The sequence below is a fragment of the Pezoporus occidentalis genome, unplaced genomic scaffold (genome assembly GCF_034315485.1).
Source record: "Pezoporus occidentalis ecotype Australia unplaced genomic scaffold, CSIRO_AGI_Poc_V1 ctg27, whole genome shotgun sequence".
NCBI lineage: Eukaryota > Metazoa > Chordata > Aves > Psittaciformes > Psittacidae > Pezoporus > Pezoporus occidentalis.
The window spans coordinates 7,802,635-7,821,654 of NW_026914611.1; the positions used below are offsets into that span (position 1 = coordinate 7,802,635).

The 19,020-nt window shown below is 42.5% G+C and overlaps 1 protein-coding gene across 9 annotated transcripts in view; it reads left to right on the forward strand.

Annotated features, from left to right (window-relative positions):
- The first annotated feature begins 202 nt into the window (after positions 1-202).
- Positions 203-19,020, forward strand: part of MBNL2 (muscleblind like splicing regulator 2) — a 110,613-nt gene continuing 91,795 nt past the window's right edge. For 2 of the 9 annotated variants that reach the window (XM_062624615.1, XM_062624619.1), the window contains exon 1: positions 16,787-17,041. The gene's annotated coding sequence lies outside the window, so the exon portion shown is untranslated. Of the gene's footprint in view, positions 337-16,785; positions 17,042-17,144; positions 17,169-19,020 lie in introns of those variants that run through there. The other 7 variants (XM_062624618.1, XM_062624622.1, XM_062624616.1 and 4 more) reach the window with 6 other exon arrangements.

A 19,020-nucleotide genomic window follows, 5' to 3' on the forward strand; every position in this document is an offset into this window, starting at 1 on the left:
AGGAGCCAGAACAACAGCTTTTGTTTGAGGAAGAATCCAACTCAGTATTTCGGCCACTCTGCTACCAACGTCGGTGTTTCCCGAAGGAAACGCTCAGCCCCGGCCCACGCGGGCGCGGGGGGCGGTGCGGACTGCGGGGGGCGGTGCGGGCTGCGGCGGGCGGACCCGGCCCGGCCCCGGGGCGGTGCGGCGCGGCGCTCGGCTCCGACAGGGAGGGGCCGGATCGCCCCGACGCGAGGAGCTGCCGCCGCGGCGGGTGAGGTGACAAGCCGGTGCTTGGAGCCGTCCCCGCTCGGGTGGCAGAAGCGGGTGCCCTCCCCCCAGCCCCGCTCTGAGGTAAGGCAACTGCCGGCGCCCCCGCCGCCTGGCCCCCGCGCTGCGGTGCCGCGGCGGGAGAGTAGCGGGTCCCGCGGCGCCTCCGTGTCCGTTCTTCTCCCCCCCACCCCACCGCGGGGCCGGGCCGCGTGGGGACGTTGCGGGTGCGCGGCGGCGAGAGTTGGGTTTGTCCGCCGCCCCGGGGAGGAGTCGCGGCGGCGGAGCCAGCGGCCCCGGGGGAGCCCGGCGGCGGCCCGCGCCCCCTCCCTGCGTGGGGAGCGGCCGCCCGGGCGCGCCCAGCAGAGCCGCTGTCTGTCCCGCTGCACCTGGGCGGGCGGCGGCCGAGCCCGCCTCGGCCTCTCCTCCTGCTGCCGCAGCCGCCCTGGGAAGGAGCCCCGAGCCCGGTACTTGTGCCAATCTCCCCTGCCCCCGCCGCCCGTTTCCCTTTCGATTCTCCACGGGAGCCGCCGACGGGGCGGGACGGGCGCTGCTGCCTGCCCGCTGCATCTGTTTCAGCAGTGATTTATGGCTCTGTTAACTCAGAGTTTGACACGGCGCGCTTGCGGGGAGCGGCAGCGAGCGGGAGTCCTAAGTTTTTGTTACTTCTGGAAGGGAAAGGAAAGAGGGCTCTTGGGGGCTGGGGCCATCCCGGCGGCTTCCCCTAAATCGTCTTCTTCTTCATGCCCTCCAGCGCTGCGGCCGCGGCTCGCTGTGGTCAGCAGGGAATAGTGCTGGGCAGGTTTGGGATTGCCACCCGTGAAGGTGAGCATGGCAGGAGGGGGAAACCTGTCACAAATTAAACATTTGTCTTACTGAAGGAAGAAAAAAACGCCAACCATGAAACCCAAAACGTTTTTCTATCACTTTTGTGTAGAAACCCGCTATATTTATTCTTTGTTATGTACGTACATGTATATCTCTGTATGCCTGGAATATATACACATATTTTTTGAGGCACGAGAACATTGCCTGTAGGCTTCTGTTTCCAGATGTTTTGTTTACTCTTAGGCGTATTTGCATTTCTGCTGGGAGGGGAACAGGCAACAGTAATGTTGCTGAATATGTGTTTGAGCAGTAGCACAGAGCAACTTGTGTGCCTTTAATTCAGCTGCAGAGGATATCCATGTGGGATTAATATACTTAAGTGATCATGTCATGCTGACGTATCTTGTTCAGACTTGTAGATTTTTAAAGCAGTGTTGACTTGTAGGTAGTAGCGGAAGTGTAATTAATTTTAAACATGTGACTTGGCCCAATGCTTGTTATTTTAAGGTGGTATTCGTACCTTGGTAAATAAGCGTAGATTTAGCTGTCTGTTCTCCGTTTCCCCTTCGTTTGTGCACATACCACACTGTGCAAATGAAAAAGGTTCCTATGGCAGGCCTTAGGGATGAATATTTAAACTTTTTTTAGAAAGTGCTCTGAAGTCGTCAAGGACTAGCAGAAATCTTTCACGCAGTTTTTGAGTTGCTGCGGCATCAGTTATGCAAACTTGTAATTTGTATTTGGCGTTAATGCTATTTACATACATCCAGTACAGTTGGTACTGCCGCTAGAAGGCATGTAATTCTTCTCACTATGGACAAGAGGTTTTTGTGTAGCATCAACCTCTTGTGCTTTTATTGGGGGTATGAATTCCAGGCAGAGCCCTGTGGTTTTGCCCTCCTATGATAAGGTGGTGGGGTGCCAGCCGTTGTTGATTGTTGGAGATCTGAGGAGCAAAACTCCAGCATTGGGCTGGAGCTTTGAGTTGGAGCGCATTCAGTCCTTGGCACTTGCCGTATTTGCTGGTGTGTGCTGTGGCTTATCCACATGCAGGTGAAATTTGGAATAGCAGTGGGCTACAGCGGTGATGAGCACTAGTGCTGGCCTCTCTGTCCAAAGTAACTTGTAGGATAGTGGCTGTACAGTAATGTTTTCCTATAGTCGAAGAGTTGGGCTGTTTTGTTATGGTATACCTGCTGTCACCACTGGAGTGGTACTTAGGTGCTGTGCACATCGGTGGGTGGATGACATGGGTGTGTTACCTCAACATAGTTTCTCTCTGAAACTTTATCCCCTTTATCATTTAGGGCCCTCTCTCTGAAGAAATGGCCTGGTTTTAGGCATGAGCAAACTTGCCAAAATCTCTCATCTTTGACTTTGGTATCTCTGGGATTGTGATGTTGAAATCTTCATTTGAGCATCATTTTTGTAAATTTGGCTTTTACAGAATAACAGTTGTCATAAGATGATTTAAAAAAGTCTACTTGCAGCTAACACTTGGTGGGTGAAATCTTCATCTCTTCTACTACAGCTGCTCTGTAGTTTTTCTGCTGGTTGCGGAGTCTCTGGAATTGTAGTGTGCGGTACTAAATAGACTTTTTTATTTTTTTTTACTAACCTAGGGATTCTTAAACTGGGGTACACCTACCATAGCAAAAGATATGTGAATCCTGCCACCAGTGGTGTGTGACTGCCATTTCTGGAACCTCCTTAGCCTTGCTTTTTGTTGGGTTAAATGCTTGATTATATGACACTGGAAAAAGTTCTGTTAGTAATTTATGGCAGGAAGAAGTAAAAGCATATTAAATTGGTATTCCCATTGCTGCCTGATGGTGCTAGATGTTTTTGCACTATCCTCTGGGTAGATCTTGGAATCTCAGCAACACTGCAGGATTGTTTTACTTCTTCCAGTGCTGAGTAAAATTGTGCAGCCTAATTTATTTAGATTTGGCATGTTCTCATGCCATCCTAGGTAAATGAACAGCCTGCTTTTATATTGCTTTCTTTCGCCCACTTTTAATAGGCCCTCAAAGGTTCTTAACATGATTCTAGTGGAAGATTTCAAAATTTGGTCCAACCTGTCAGTAAAACCAGAAATTAAGAAAGATGAACCATTTTAAACCTGTTATTGAAGAAGTATTTTCAATACTGTCAGTTAGCAAGGTAGAAGTCCCTCTTCACATGGCTCCAGCCAGTCCTGCAATCACATTTACTGCTCTTCTGTAATTTTTTTTCCTGGCAGTTTATTGTTAGCTCTCTGGGGCTGAAGTACTGTGAACATGCTACCTTCATCTTTGCAGAAAAACAAAGTAACCTAACTGGCTTCCAGATATCACTGTATCTTTCTTCATGCCCCTTTATCATAATTCAGACTCTTTCTGTTTACTTATTACTCTTTTCCAGATGTCTTTTATCAGTCAGATCTTTGCTGTATCACTTTTCCCCAGACGAATTATTATTTATTTTCTCAGAGGCATACGTGAAATAAAATGCCTGATGACATTTTCTTCCCCTCCCCCCATTACCTTTCTTCAGTGTTCTCCCACGTTCATTTGCAACTTTACGTAAGTAGAGCTAGTTAGAAAGTGTTCATTAAAATGTCATTTAAGTGAAAGGAAGAGTGTTGATGAAAAATGCTTTTCAGCTTCAAGTCACTTATTTCTGGTGAATAAGCCTTCAAAAACAAAAATAATCTCTTTATTTTCTCCTGTTGCTGTTTCCCCAGTGCTTTTTACTGTCTTGATCATTGTGGTTGGATTATTTGTGATAACTGGGTTTGACATAATCAATTTTTTTACAGCTTCAGAGAAACACAGTATTGAAACAGTCAGCTAAAGTTGGAATTAAAATGCAGTCGGTATGGCTCAGTCAACTGCAGGTATGAAGGAAGAATAGACCTCTTGAGAGCTTAAGGCATTGAATAACTTAACAGTTTATCTTGACTTGCAGCTGCACACCACTGTTGGATGCTGATGACAGTGATCACAGTTGGGGACTGTTCCTCCGCAGAGCCCAAGGCAGCCCTTCTGCTGCCGTGGACTGGGGCCACAGAGAGCTGTAAGATTGTGGGTAGGTGTTTGAGCACTGTGAGGATGCAGCCTGGAAGACTGGAAGATGGTGGTATGCAGCTGTATTACTGGGAAAGACAGCACATTCTGGAGTAAGCAGATTTCCTGTACTGGAAGGTTTCATAAGCTGCCTGCACCATACTGGAGATGCAGGACACTGCCTAGATACAGCTGATAACAGCAACACTGTTATTGAGTAATGTTTCAGTATGAAAGTATAAAGTCCAGAAATACTTCTGACCTATGACCAGTTGGGATCATGTTTCTCAAAGGACAAAACCAGGGTCTGTCTGTGGCTGCAAGCTCTTGAAAGTCTTCTTCTCACCACCGAATTCCAGGTTTAGGTTTAATTTCAGCTACTCCTTGTTTCGGTGGTGCTGCAGCTGCTCAGGCTGAAGGATAAATAGGTCGGTTGTGTCTCCACATTGAGAGAATTTGAGCCTGTTTCTGACTGGTTCACCTGGTGGTTTGATGCTGATGTTAGAAAGTAGCATGAAGGGAATCGAGCTTTGTAGCTCCCTACAGAGGGAGGATTGAGTGATGTGGGAGTGAGTAGCTTCCCATTGCAGCTAGACTGTACTGGTGCTTGTTTCCCCATTGCTCCTAGTTTATAAAGGAAAGACCCAGACTGTTCATATTTTTGTGGGCCCTTGTAAGGTGTCCCTACCCCCTGGGAAAGAGACAAGCATTTCATGCCTGGTGGTATCAAAAAGGAGGTCTGGCAGGTTGAGTATATGTCAGCCCACACCTCCTCTGAAGGGCAGTAATTTTAAGTATAGGAAGGTCCATGTCCTCTGTTTAACTTGGTGTCCCTGATCTATAGCATTATATTCATTTAAACGAGCCAGTAGTTGGCTTTGTTACTGACTTTTTTTCAGGAATGGGAGATTAGGCACAAGGCACTTATGGCTTGGGATGGTATATCCATGGCATGTTTCTTCAGCTGTGGGAGGACTGTTTTCAAGGAGGAATGAAACTTCTGAATATGTTGTTAATGATTTAAGACTACAAGGAGTATGGGTTGAATTCACCAGTCTCAGAGGAAAAAACAACTGTCTTAGGTTGTGTAGGTTACTCTTAAGGTACGGGGGTATCTAAATGTGCTCAACTTGTGTTGTGTAAGCTGTTGGTGGGTATGGGTGATCTGCATTTTTGTTACCCAAGAGGGCTTTCCAGAGCACAAGGTTTTAATGAAGTAGAGCATTTCTTTGCAGTACAGTATGTCTATATGGACATTGTAGGCCCTGAGCGTTGAAGGCCTTAGCATAGGCTTTGATGCATTAATTACTTCAGCATTTATTTGCCATTCTCAAATATAGAATTTCTCTGAGTGTGTATGGAGAGACATTGAAAACATGAAAGTGGTTTTGGGGTGTTGTGTTTCTTGGAGCAGTCATTGATCATCACTAGTGTGGGGTTCCCTGAGCCCTGGGCCTTTGTCCTGCTGGCCATTTGTGAGCTCTGAAAGACTTTGGAGTTTCTTGGTCTTTGCTCTACTGAGGCTTTTTTTAGTTCCTGGGAAACTGGACATTCTTTCACTTGCTGGAACGAGGTGATGCTCTTTCTGTAACAGCAGTAGTGTTGTGAGAGCCTTAATTTTCAACTTCACTGCCAAACATCAGGTCAAAAATGCAACCAGCTTGCAGGTTGGACTGGAGCTGACCTGTGAAAGTGCTGAGGGGACTATAAGGAAACTGGCTTTTCATACGAAACATGAAAAGATAAGGTTTTGGAACTTCAGCATGTTCAGCATTTCTAACATATCTGTTGAAATTCCCAGGATTTATCATTCTGGGATATTTTGCTACCTTCTGTTACAAGGTATTAGTGCTAGCCTTCCTAAAGCTGTTTCTTTATTGCAGTCTTTGAATAAATGTTAGCTTTAGCTTTTCAGATTAATGAGGTATAATAAAGATACCTTACTAGAGGCACCTTAGATACCATGTTTGCAGAACAGGTGAACCAAGTGCTTCCTGCCATCTGCTTATGCCTGAGTCTTTGACTCCGTATCATGGAGGGGGGAGGAAAAAAATGTGGGATTTAGAGCTCATCTGGACAGCTTTGGGTGATGCAATGCATATCAGGTATTTCACTCTTGGGATTGTGTATTGCATATTGGTAGTTAGAGGTGGGTCTTGCATTACTCAATTCATTCACTTAATTTCATAATGCTTTATGCTCTTTGCTTCCTGTTTGTATTTCTCCTGCTACTTGCAGCTATTAGAAGGTATCCGATTTCTCTGGTTCTTTTCCTAATTTCTTGAACAGCCCATTCCAGTTTATATGATGGCAGGTGAAAAGGGCTGTGCCACTGAAATTACTGGGTGCCATGGGAGAGTCATGGGAATCACTCTGTGATTCTCCCTGGGAGGTGCAAGCTGTTGAAACCTGGGAATGGTTAGACCTGGGTATACATCCAGAGGGGTCAGTGGTGAGTGTCGAGAGGAAGGGTGAGGGTCTAATAGCCATAATGGTAAGATTAAGACACATTCCAGCAGAAGGAGGTGTTGTTGGTGGCTTCAGTCACTCATTTCCTTGAAATAACGTGTTCTCACTATTGTGAATTAGAAGAGGGAAGGAAAATCAATACACTTTTCCGAGCTATAAAAAGAGGCCTCTGGAACTACTAGTGTGGCAATAATTGGAGGCTGGAGCTGGGTGGAGCTCAACACTCCTCCCTCATGAAGCAGCAGAGCAGCTTGGTCATCTGAATTGTGGTGATGGCCCCGGGGCTGACAGCAGGATTATTACAGCATTGTTCTTGCTTTCTAGAGGGCTTACCTCATTCTTCTTTACAAGTTTCAAAGACGATCAAATCACTTTTTCTTACATGGTACCAGGCAGTGCCAAACCTGCTAGAGCTGGTCCTTGCTGCTGCTGTGCTCCTGGTGGAGCCTGCTGCTGGAACTGAACTGAAAAGGGGGGAGATGTCAGTCCGTGTAAAACTGTTCAGAAGGCTTTTTAGGGTTGAGATGATGAGTTTTCTAAATAGGGGCAGTGAAACTGCTGTAGTTCCACTTTGGTTACTTAGGCAGGATTCTGTCACTGGGTTCATAGTTACTTGTTGCTTTCTGCATAATAGACTGAAAAGAAGGAGCAGAATGAATGGGATATCCTTAAAGGTTGGGGGTTTTTTTGTTTGTTGGTTTTTTTTTTGTTTGTTTTGTTTTGTTTGTTGGTGGTTGGTTTTGTTTGTTTTTTTTTTTGTTTCTTTTTTGAGCTGCCAATGCACTTACAGTTATGTTGTCTCAAAAAGAAAACCTTGGAGGTGGCCGTAATTGAAAGTGTCCACATTAAATTTTTTGGTTTGAAGGATCTATAAAGAACTCTTCTGCAAAGTAATCACTAGTAACTTCATATTTTTGTTGTTAGGTGGCTTGGTCATAGGTATCTTCATAAAATTGAAGTGTATTTGATATGCAGAATATCTGTGAGAAACTAAGGCCTAAAATTCTGTCGACCTTTATGTACAGGATCCAGAGCTTTAACCTATCCCTCTGTCAGCAGTTCAAAGAAGAATCAAAAGAAGCAAATGCAAAACACCTGAGTGATATTCCTTTATATATGCTGCCAACAGTAAAGGGAAGAGATAAAACTACATGTCTTTTTGGTTAGTCATTGGGAAACTGAGCACACAGTCACTGTTTTTGTCAGAGGTGGTATTTCTAGTTCGTCTGAAGTGCTATTGCTGTGCCTAGATCCCATGAAGAGCTATATTATGAACAGGGGTCTAGGTTGAGAGAGTTGGGCTTCTTTAATTGATTGAAAAGGAGGCCAAGGGTCAGTCCAGCAGCTTTTTACAGCTACTAGAGGGTGGTTATGAAGATTACAGGGCCAAACTCTACTTAGTAGTGCCAGATGGCAGTAAGAGACAATGCCAGAAAATTGTTGCTTTGGAGATTCAGGTTGGGTTTTGGGGAAAATCTTGTTACTAGGAAAGTAGTGCAGCACTGCAGCAGGTCATCCTGAGAAGCTAGTGTCAGAGCTTTTCGGGGCTCATCAAGGCTAAGCCACAACTGATCTGATATACTACTGGTGATAGTCTTGTTTTGAGTCAGAAGTTTGACTAGGTAACTTCCAGAGGTTTCTTCAAGGTTTCTAGGCTCAGATAACCTCCAGAATAAAGAGTTTTATAGACAATTTTGAACTGAGCTTACCAACTACTGTGGATGCTTGATGGTAAACTTAATGTCGTGTCATAGACCTCAGTACATCTACTGTAGCTCATACAATAGTGTTTTGATGACCAGTACCAAAATGGATATTGTTGGCCTGTTTATGACCTGAGGGCTTGCAGGTTATTTTTGTCAACAGGTTGGTTTTGGTCTCGTGCAGCCAGAGGGAAGGGGCAGATGGTTAATACTGCCCAAAAATGAAAACCCCTCTTTGTTGGACTGCCAAAGATGGCTTCAGGGGATGAAGTCACCAAGAAGGCAGGTGGACTGAATGAAATTTGCTTTATATTGTTAAGGGCATAATACTAAATACCCCACAGCAAAAGGTCTGTGTAACCTTCGTATTGTGCTTTTCTTCTGCAGTCCCCTTTGCCTAGTACTGCATTTAAGGAAGCCAAAGACTTAGTTTGGTTATATTAATATGTATTAGTGCTTATATTTTTCATTATTAGAGTTGTATGAGGGGGAATAACTAAATGAATGGCTTTGTCAATTTTATAATGCTTTTTGTGTGCAGAGGGGAGGAGACAGAGGAAGAGGAGAGTCAGAGAAAAGTACAGAAGAGTGTTAGAAAGCTGGATGCTGCCTGCTTACAAACTTTTTCTTCCTGCAAATAAAACTTTCTGTTCTATCTTTGCACCATTGGTGAATGAAGTCCTCTATGTGTTTTGATTTTTGAGGCATTTTTTCTGATATGTACTTAATTTTTGAGGTGGCAGGATTATATCTTGATATGTGCTGCTTGAAACACGCTGTTGGCAGAGATCAGGCTTTTGGATGCCATTTTATCCCACACTTAGTGTTTATGCTAGAGGACCTTGTTTTTTGCTCTTCATTACTCTCATTTGCTTATTTTTCCTGCATGAAAACAATTCTTCTTTCTTCCTATGTATACAGCTACTTATTTTTTTGGTTTCTGTTACATGACATTGGTAAAAAAAGAAAGTTCATGGGTCATGTATACAATATTATGTATCTGAGTAATTAGGCAAAGATCCACATGCATTGTTTAAAAACATTATACAAATAAAAGCATTCCTGGCACTTCACAGTAACTGGAGAGTGAACTGAAACAAAACGATGTCTTTTGAGGTGAAAATGGAAATTTGGTGCAAAACTCCTAAGTGTTTGAATGCATGTAAGTGATGTTTAAAGAAAAGCTTGCCTATGTGAACACAAACTCATAGACTTCACAAAACAGAGCTGCCTGCAAACCAAAAGACTAGCTGCTTGCCAGCAGTTCATTTGGCATAGCTTTCTCCTACCTATCATTTATACTTCACAGAAAGAAATAAAACCCTGTACTTACATACTCCAGGCCTTCCCTCCTTGCCAGAGAAATGCTTTGTTAATTATATGGAGTCCTCTGCTCTTACATGTGCAGGTTATTAATTGCTCTAAAAGGGTGAGGAATTGAATCCTGCTCTTGCTGATTTTAAAAAACAAAAATTATCCAATTGGCTCTCATTTTCTGGGAAGTCTCCTGAAGCCTATTTGCTCTGCTTACAGTTGAGATTGCTTGCTGATTTTGCTGCATGCCCTTGAGCATCTACCCTACAGACTTAGGCTGTTAAGTGGCAGCTTGCAGGGAAATGGGAGCTAGCATCACCTGTTAAATACCAATGGGGTGTTTTACACCTGTATGTGTGCAAAACCAACAGGATAATTTTAATGACTTAGACTGCCTTGATTTATTTTTGTGCTAATTGAAGATGGGAAAAATTCAAAATGTAGCTCAGTTTCAGTGGCATCATTTTTCTTTTGGGTTTATAATGCAGTAATGAAACAGAACTTTTGGATTCAAAGGGTAACTAGAGTCCTCATTACATCACTGTCTGAAGATACATTATTTGCAGCCATTGCCTGAATTATATGCAGGATCTCGGATGCATTAGAGGCTGGTAACTGAAGCTTCATAGGAGATTTTTTTTTAAAAAAAAGCCACCTTGTTTTACCTGCAGAAAACGTCATTAGAATATTTTTCTCATGTAGTTATGTGAAGTATTATTTTTGATAATTTAGGAATTTTTTAGAGGGCAGATCTTGCTCCCTAGTAGGTTGGTGGTTGTGTGAAGCCAGCAAATTCTCAGGAAAAAGGGTAGTATTTAGTATATGCATCCTCCACCTATGCTCCCTGAAACACAAGAGAGTTTTCCTATGCCCTATGCCTATAACTTTGTGGCTGAGGCTACTAGGGTCTCTGAAAAGGTGATTTATCAAATGATTTCCTCCTGTTGTGGGTTTGAATAGGAGCTACTCCAAATCTGAGGCCAGAACAATGGCTATGGAGGAAATTAGTCATGGAAGGATCTGAGGAGGAAGGAGCATGTTTTTATCAGCAGTGGAAGAACTTCCCAATACACAGGGGTCTCACTAAAGATAATTTAGGCACTAGTGAATAGTGGCAGTTTGCACCTTCTCATTGTTTCCAAATGGGTATTAAAGACTAAAGGGCACAACATTTGCTTTCTTCTTAATTTGACACATTTGGAAAGTATTCTTCATAACCACGTAGATTGAAAATACGTTTTTATGAAGGCTTAAACATTTGGTGTTTATTTCGGCTAGAGTGAGAGGCTTGGGAGATTTCCATTAGATAATTTGCTGGTTGTGGTAGATGCTGAACAATATAGGGCAACATGAAGTCATCAAAGAGAAGGATTTATCTTGAATTTATGTTATATGTTCCTGGCTTAAACAGTGCTTGTGCTTTTACCCTGTGATTCCTTGTGATTCCTCCATCCCTGTGATTCCTCCATCCATTCCCTGTGATTCCTCCATCTAAGTAGGGTTCAGCAGTTGAAGGTAAAGGATTTTGGTTTGTATGTAACCCTTATATATTCTGTTAGAAGAGTTGGTAAGATCTATTCTGATATGTATCAATGAAATGGTTTACATTTTTGGACAGAGACAGGTACCTGTATATATGGCATCTAAAATGACACTAAACAATTTTATATCTGGACATCTGCATGGGGCTGGCAGATATAAGCCAAGACATAACAGTAGCCCAGTCTTCCCAGTAGTGGCCACTGGAGGTCAACAGGAATTCCCTAGGGCATCTAAGAAGGCACTAAATGTCCAGGTGCCAAAAATTTAAATGGTTAATGGTTTAATACTTCTGTGATTTGGTATTTCAGATGAGCAAACTGCAGACAGCTTTTTTTGTTTGTTTTTTTCCCCCAGCTGTCATGAAGAAAAATAGGATCACTTTTCTGAAAAAAAAAACTTTTGCATAAGTGTTGTAAGAGTAAGGCAATATAGGTTGTTTGGCAGTTTATTTTACCTAGCTTATTATTTTGCCAGTTTATATTACCTAGATTATATAGACAGAGTCAACAAGATATTGATTGTTTTATCAATCTTCCTTCCCCACAGAAAAATTCCCCTCCCAAACCAAAAAGAAAATCAGGAGGAGGATTCCAGGCCAGCTCCTCTTAGGTTAATTTGGTGTCAATCAGTTGTTCAGAGGAAGAAAGTGTGAGTGAGTGCAACACTGATGTTCAGTCGGGGAAAAAAAACCTGGGACATGTTCAGCATAGCTTAGAGAACAAGCTAATGTAGCTTATATAGCAACATATGTGAAACATGCTTATGGCAAGCTGACTTACACCTAAGCTGTAACTGTACATTGTCAAAATACAGGTGTTCTTTAGCTGTATGTTAATGTCTTTAGTTATTTAAAATGAGTTTGGAAAGTGAAAGTGCTATCCAGCGCATGCAAGTTAAGGGTCTAAATATTTGTGTTCCTAATTAAGCTTCTTATATTTTTAATGACAGACATGATAGAAGGAGCCTAAGAGTGATCATCTCAGGTAACCAACGGAAGAAACACATAGATGCTTTTAGGATATGATGGAATCTCTTAGAATAGCTACTTTGGGATAGGATGAATCACAGCCCACAAATGCCTATTTCTCTTCAGTGGCTATAAAGAGAGAGGGGGAGTAGAGTGACTCAGTGAGATGTGATTGTTTATATTTGGTCAAATGTATTTCAAGCTAAGTGCATAAGGCTACCATCCAGAGGCAGCTCAGCTCTCCACGGCACCCAGGATACATATCTCAAACGTTCAGCTATACAAAGCCTGGTTGCAGCGTACTGCAGCTCTGCTCTGCCTGGTGCCTTCAGCACACTTCCCAACTGGGACCACCCTTTGGGAAGGCATGGGGCATATGTACTCAGTTTTCATCCTGATGGGGAATTGGTGTTATCCCAGAATAAAGTCAGGATGCAGACTGCATGTGTATGTGAACCCATGTGTTTGGATCTCACAATTTAGACATGGCTTAAATTCCTTGTGCAACCAGCAGAAGGAGAGGGGATTTGGAAAGCCTCCAGAAGCCACCTTAATTTTGGTAAGATTGAATCTTAACATGTAACTTGAATATGTGCTTGCTTCAGTGGTGTGTTTTCATTTCATATTTCAGCATATATGATGAAAACAGTCTGTTTTCATGTCTGTGCACAGTCAGTCTCCAGTTTTCCTTGGTTAGGGAGATGTTGGGATGTCTGGATGTTAGGAAGTTAAAACAGTTGAAATCCTGGACTTAAAGTTCTTCTGATGACATGTCCTTTCAGTACAGCATACCTGCTTCCAGTTACTAACCTGAATTTTGGCATTACTCTTTACTTTTGTAACTTAACAATGATTTCTACCATCACTTCAGCCCTAAGAGAGAGTGAGGTATTTTGCAAAGGCTGGCATCAGTGGTATTATGCATGAATAGGTCTAGATGCCCAGTTTTAAAATCTTGGCAGCCACCTAGACTTTTCTTTATGCTGTCATTCAGACCATAGCTACCAAAGCTGAATTTTGCTAGTAGCAGCAAAAGTTACTATGAGGGAAGGCTATCAGTGACATAGAAAATAGTTTCAAAGTTCTGCTTGTCATTGCTGAACTTGCCAAAATGTTTCTCTTGCCATAGGTCATCTACACAAGGCTCAAAATCATATTTCTGCTATACTTAATGTCACATAAGTTGCTTGGTGCCTTCAATGTTAGTATTATAGACATTCCGTGCTTCTTGCAAAACTCCCTTTAAATTGAGACATTTTGTTGTTTCTGGGATTAGACTTAATCACTGTAATTTAAGAGCTAAGAAGGAAAAAAATGGCTGTGCAGGTTCTGTGTGTTCCAGTTCTCTTCGTCTTTATTGCTTCCAAAATACTCTACTTTTCTCCCAAAGTTTTATCAGAAAATTGTCTGTAATAGCCACCTTTAGCAGCATTTCCCCCTTGATTCATTTATTAAAGGAGTATGTCAAGCAGAGCAGATGGCATTTTCTGAGTTGGGAATTTACCCTTATTTGTTATTCTTTGTTGTGCTTAACATCTGAATGCCTCAGCTTCTCTAAGAGAATGTCATTTTGAAATTAAATATATAATATGATTATAGAAGTTGGCCTGAAAACTGAAATCCTGGCCTTTTTCTTTTGTAACTGGTATGAAAAATGAATGGGCACATGGGCACACCTCAGGGTACAGAGCAGGTATTTTTGAAATAATTTTCTTCAATCCATGAACTCATGCCTTATTTGTTGCACATGACTCGAGTGCCATTTTTGAGAAAGATTGTACATTTTCTGTTGAGGTTTTTGATGGGGCCTGACTGAAGGGTTCACAAATGTGACATGATTTATTTTCAGCATGCCCTATTGAGTTGAGTGGCTTCTGATCCTTTGGCAAGGGAGGAACTAAAAGGTAATAATCCACATGAGGAGCTGGGTGGGCTGCATGACTGACAGTTTTGTGTTCAGAATTCAAGAATCCTAGGAATGATACTTGGGAACATCTCAACCCTGCCTGACTGCAGTTGAAGCTCTGCAGTGGTTGAATACTGGTGTATGTGCTGTGAAGTGGTGGTGCTGAAATGTGGTTGTGCAGCCAGTGCTGAACCCTTGCCTATTGAGGGGTTGTGTTGGCAACCTGTCACGTGTTTATGTTGTTTATGGTGCTTTTGTTGGGGGTTTTAGTGTTGTGTGGTTTTTGTTTGGATTGTTTTTGAGGTAACCTGGAAGTTTCCTCCGTCTCTGGAAGCAAACTAACAGATGACAAGAGCTCTCGGCTTCTGTTACCATATGAACATGGACATTGTCCATGCAGAGGGTGGCTGGCTCCTGTTGACTGGTGGTGGCTGTGCCGCTTACTGCCCCCAGCTCCTTGTCAGGCTTGGGCACCATCATCTTCTTTGTTGTAGCCTTCTGCTCAACCAGACCCAGGATTTTCAGACTCTGGCTCTTGTGTCTCTTTCTCCCTTTCCCTCTCATCACTCTCTCTTCCTCTTCTGCTCAGCTTCATGTCCTGTTTTGGTCCACATGACCTTTCTCACACCCCCTTTGCAGTGCGCTCTTGAGAGCTTGTCTCCTGTATGTCCGTGGGGCACTAGCTGAAGGGTCATGAGAGCAACAGGCAAGGTTGTCTTCCTGCTGTCAGCTCCAATGTCTGGTCTCTGGCAGATGGGAGCAGCAGTTACAGGGGAAATCCTGCTAATCTCCTGTAACTTGAGCCCATTACATGCTCAGTCGCACTGTGGGGCTGGTGCTTTTCCAGCCACATACAGATGGGTGGCTGGAGGAGCGGTGGACGCTTACTGCAGAACGTTTTCTGAGGTTTGCACTGTAGGTATCAGGAAAAGAATCAGAGTGATGGTGTGTGTCAGCTGAATTCTAGCAGGTTTTAAAGCTTTCTCAATAGGAAAATATTTTCATAAGTATAGCAAAACAACATAGCCTTGATTTAGCAAAGAAAAACAACTGGAGAAGCAAGGGATCAGCACTCTGCTAAATTTCAGACTGCCCCGACATGGCCAGGGCAGCCAGAGCTCCCCGGTGAGTGAGTTACAAGGGTAGCAGAGCAACATGTTTTTGTCTTGGCTATCTTGGAAATGGGCAAACTGTGTTTTGGCAGAAAAGTAAATAAATCCTGCAGCAGATGTCCAGCATGGAAAATTTTTAACATGGGCAGCTCAAGACTGGCAAAGTCAAAAGGATGTGGAAAATACCAACTGGTCATCATAGTAATGGGTGCTATTACTACCCCTGTCCTTGAGGTCTTTCAAGACCCATGAGAATCAATTATTTGGGGTTTTGGTTGGGTTTTATATCTACACACACACACACGCACACACACATACATATATATATATATATATGTATGTAGGGCAGAATAGAGCAGAGTGGAGGGGGTGATTCAGCAGGGAGTAAGGGCTGGCTGGTAGGAGCACATTTCAGCTGTGCTAGGGAGAGGAGGTTTTTAACAAATTAGGTGGGAGATGGTGGAGCCCAAAGGAGAGTTTTTGCTTGTGGCATAGAGGAATAATAGATTTTTGGGAAGCTGTGTTTATAATATGCAAAACAGCCCATAGGAAACAATGGGGCCTTGGGACAGAGCTGCCAGTGAATGAGAGCTTTGTTTTCCTCTTGTCTATTCATATTTCTAAACTTTTAGTGGAATTTTAAACACATTTTATGCTTTTTTCTTTTTTTTTTTTTTTTTTTTTTTTTTACTGTAATGGCTTGAATTGCATAAATGCTGTCTAAAGTAGCATTGTACTGCAGTCTTTACCCTTGTCTGGATAAAGATTGACTTTCAGCTTAACCTGCTTTTTGATACTTTTCTAATTTGCAACTCTCTCTCAATAATCCTTGCCTGTTTGTTCTCCTCTTTGAGAAAACTTCAGCAAAATTTGTGGGGAGAACTGACTGGCAGCAGACCTTGAGTACCAAGCGTATCAAGCTGCCCACAGTTTGACTTGAAAATGGCAATTGGTATCATAGTCCTTGTGCCAGAGCCTTGATACAAATGAGCATCAGTGGTAAGCTAATCACCCGAACCGCAGTTTAGATGCTGCTGATGTGATTTGTCTGCCAAGGATATTAAAACACCATTGTAGACATTATGTTTTCGTCGAGAAGCATCCCATACCTGCAGTCCCTAACAACTAGTCTCGAATATTCGGAAAGACATTATGCATGTGTTGCTGTTAAATGCAAATGCTGCTCGTAAGATTATGCAGCATTAAAATATTGCTGCCTGAATTGGAGTGGGTTTTTGCTACGCCTTAAAAATAAGAGCTAGTTTGTTTGGTTTATGGTGTACAGCTCATCTCTACAAGCAGAATGGCATCCCTGCGGTTCCGCAGTTCTGGAAACCTTGTTTGTGCATGCATTTACAATTAGCAAAGCTTTGAAAATCCTTGTGGAAGAAGACATGGTGTAGCTGCTGTTGCAGTGGAGGGGAGGGGAGTCGTTTGGTTTTGCTGTGTGCTATTTCATGGAGGTATCGCTTTACTTCACTGGTAAAACACCTTCCCTGCATGAGGGAAATTCCTGGTTCATCAGTATGGATGCATTGTTTTTACACATAGAAGTGCTGTGTTGCTGTGTCAATCATCCCGTTAGGATTGGTTTGAGAGCACAGGGCTGACGAAGCTGGGTGTGATTGGCTGCCATATGCTGGGAGGGCTCTGGGAGAAGGAAGGGCTGCAGTCTTTCAGCAACAGAGTTTAGGCTGTGTCTTTGCTTCATCATCTGAGGAAAAATCCCCAGATAAGGCACAAGGCTTTCTGAGTGGGGGTGGAAGGGGAAAATTACAGGCTGCTTATCGTTTCATTTGAGAATGACTTGCCATGATGCGATGGGAAAGATATGGCTGTTTGTTTATATCAGATGTTCCTGTTCCCGTTGGAAATGTGCCGAATAGACAGGGCTAAACAAGGTAGGAGGATCGCTGTCTTTTATTGAATGTTTGAAGAGTTTGCTGCAGTATGCTGCATCCTGTCTGTGTTGCTTGGGGGAGTCAGGGAAATGATGTTTCTCCAGTGAATATATTCTGTTTGCATCCAGTAAGTGGATTTTATGGTAACTTGGTTTCAAAGGGAATTAATTTCCAACGTAAATAGCTCTTGTCAGAAATAGAATGTGAGTATACGCGTATTAACGCAAGTAAAAAAAGAAATAGGTCAGTGTGTTTCAAAAGTGCTGTTACCCTAATTAGATTTTTAGCTGGGTTGTTGTCTCGTGGTGCTTCCTAGCTTTCAGAAAGAGAAGGAGTCAACCTGGATATCTGTGAAGTTTATAGCAGCTATGTTTGAAGATTTAGGTGAATTAGACTGGCTGAGCTATGTAATTCCCTGTCGGAGGCTTTAACTAAAGCCAAGACTCCTTGTCTTAGACTTGTAGGAGCCATACAGTCAGATTACAATATTTTGCCCCGTTATAAAATTGTGAGCATTTTTGACTGTACTATGATTCCTTGTGCTCTTGAAAGCAAGCTAAGGGAGTTTTTTGTATTGTAGTTTGAGTGTTTCCCCTGCCCTTTCCAGGTCTTTGTCTTGGCAGCAAAAGAGAACTTGTACATGAAAACAAGGTTAATAATATGTGCTGCAATTATCTGATCATTATACATTTTTAATGAGAGAACACACAGCTAGCAGTATAACTTAATGAGCAGGCTGGCTTTTAGAGCAATGATTTCACTGTCCTGAGGCACATCAACTTTCTTGCGGAGGAGGAGCCTCAGAAAGGAATGGAGAAGATTTACGTTAAATGCTGTGGAGAGAAGGAAGAGGGTTATTTGGACAAAAAAAATGTAGAATTCTGGAAGAATAGAGCAGTTGTTATTTGTTAGATTGGAAGCAAACTTTACTGTTGTATTGCGGAGGGGTCTGAGAACCATTGCCTCATCCTGTGATGTGCTGAAGCCCTATCAACTTTTAGACTGCCATATATACTGGTGGTGCTCAGTACCTTTCAGGATCCCACACAATTAGTGACCTGAATTAGTGTGCTGTCTTCAATTATGTTATAGCAGCAACGTTTTATGTAGAGTATATAATGTAGGGGGTTTAATTTTTTTTTTTCCTTCAAGACTGACAGTAAACAGCAAAAAATGTTATCAACATATTTCTCCTGTAATAGCCATGAATACTGCATATAGATAGTTGTATTCAAATAGGATGTCAGTAGAAAAATCAAGCGGAAGACTAAAGATGAATTTCTTAAAGAAGAAATTAAAGTACTTACTGCCTCAGAAAGCTTTCAGTGGTGTAATGTTGGGGATTTTTAAGATTTTTTTTTTTTCCTAGTCTAGGTACAAGTTACACTAGTTTTAAAACTATTGCATTAAATAGGCCCGTCTAGACTAACTATCTACCCCTGCCCTCCCTTTTCCAAGGAGAAGTGCAGGACATGGGCCCAAAACTCCTGATGTCACCTCCTGGCTCCTTGCAGCTGACTCTGCTTCAGAGGTTGATTTAACTTCCCTGTGCCCTGGCTAAATACTTGAAGACCTGCAGTTAGGTTGTTGACACATTTCAGTTCATGAACCAGATATTTTTAAACCCTGTACTCTTCTAAGTAAAGTCAATCTTGTGTCTTCTGAGAATTTCAAAGTGGGGTGACACGTCAGGCTGTAGAGCATTATTATTATTAAAATTCCACGGGGTATGGATATGTATGTTTGTCTATCCCTACTGATGTTTAAATGGGGTGTTTGTGTGCAGAGCGTGTTAAGCAAGCAAGGCAAAGATTGGTAATTAGAAGCAAGTCAAATAATATTTTTAAAGCTATAAAATGTGAGCTGAATTTTTAATTTTTTCAAGTAAAACCATTTTCATGCAGAGCTTTTGGAGAAAACTTTTCAGTCTCGTGTTTTGAGACTCTCACTTTCAGATAATTAAAGTGACTGATTTTTGT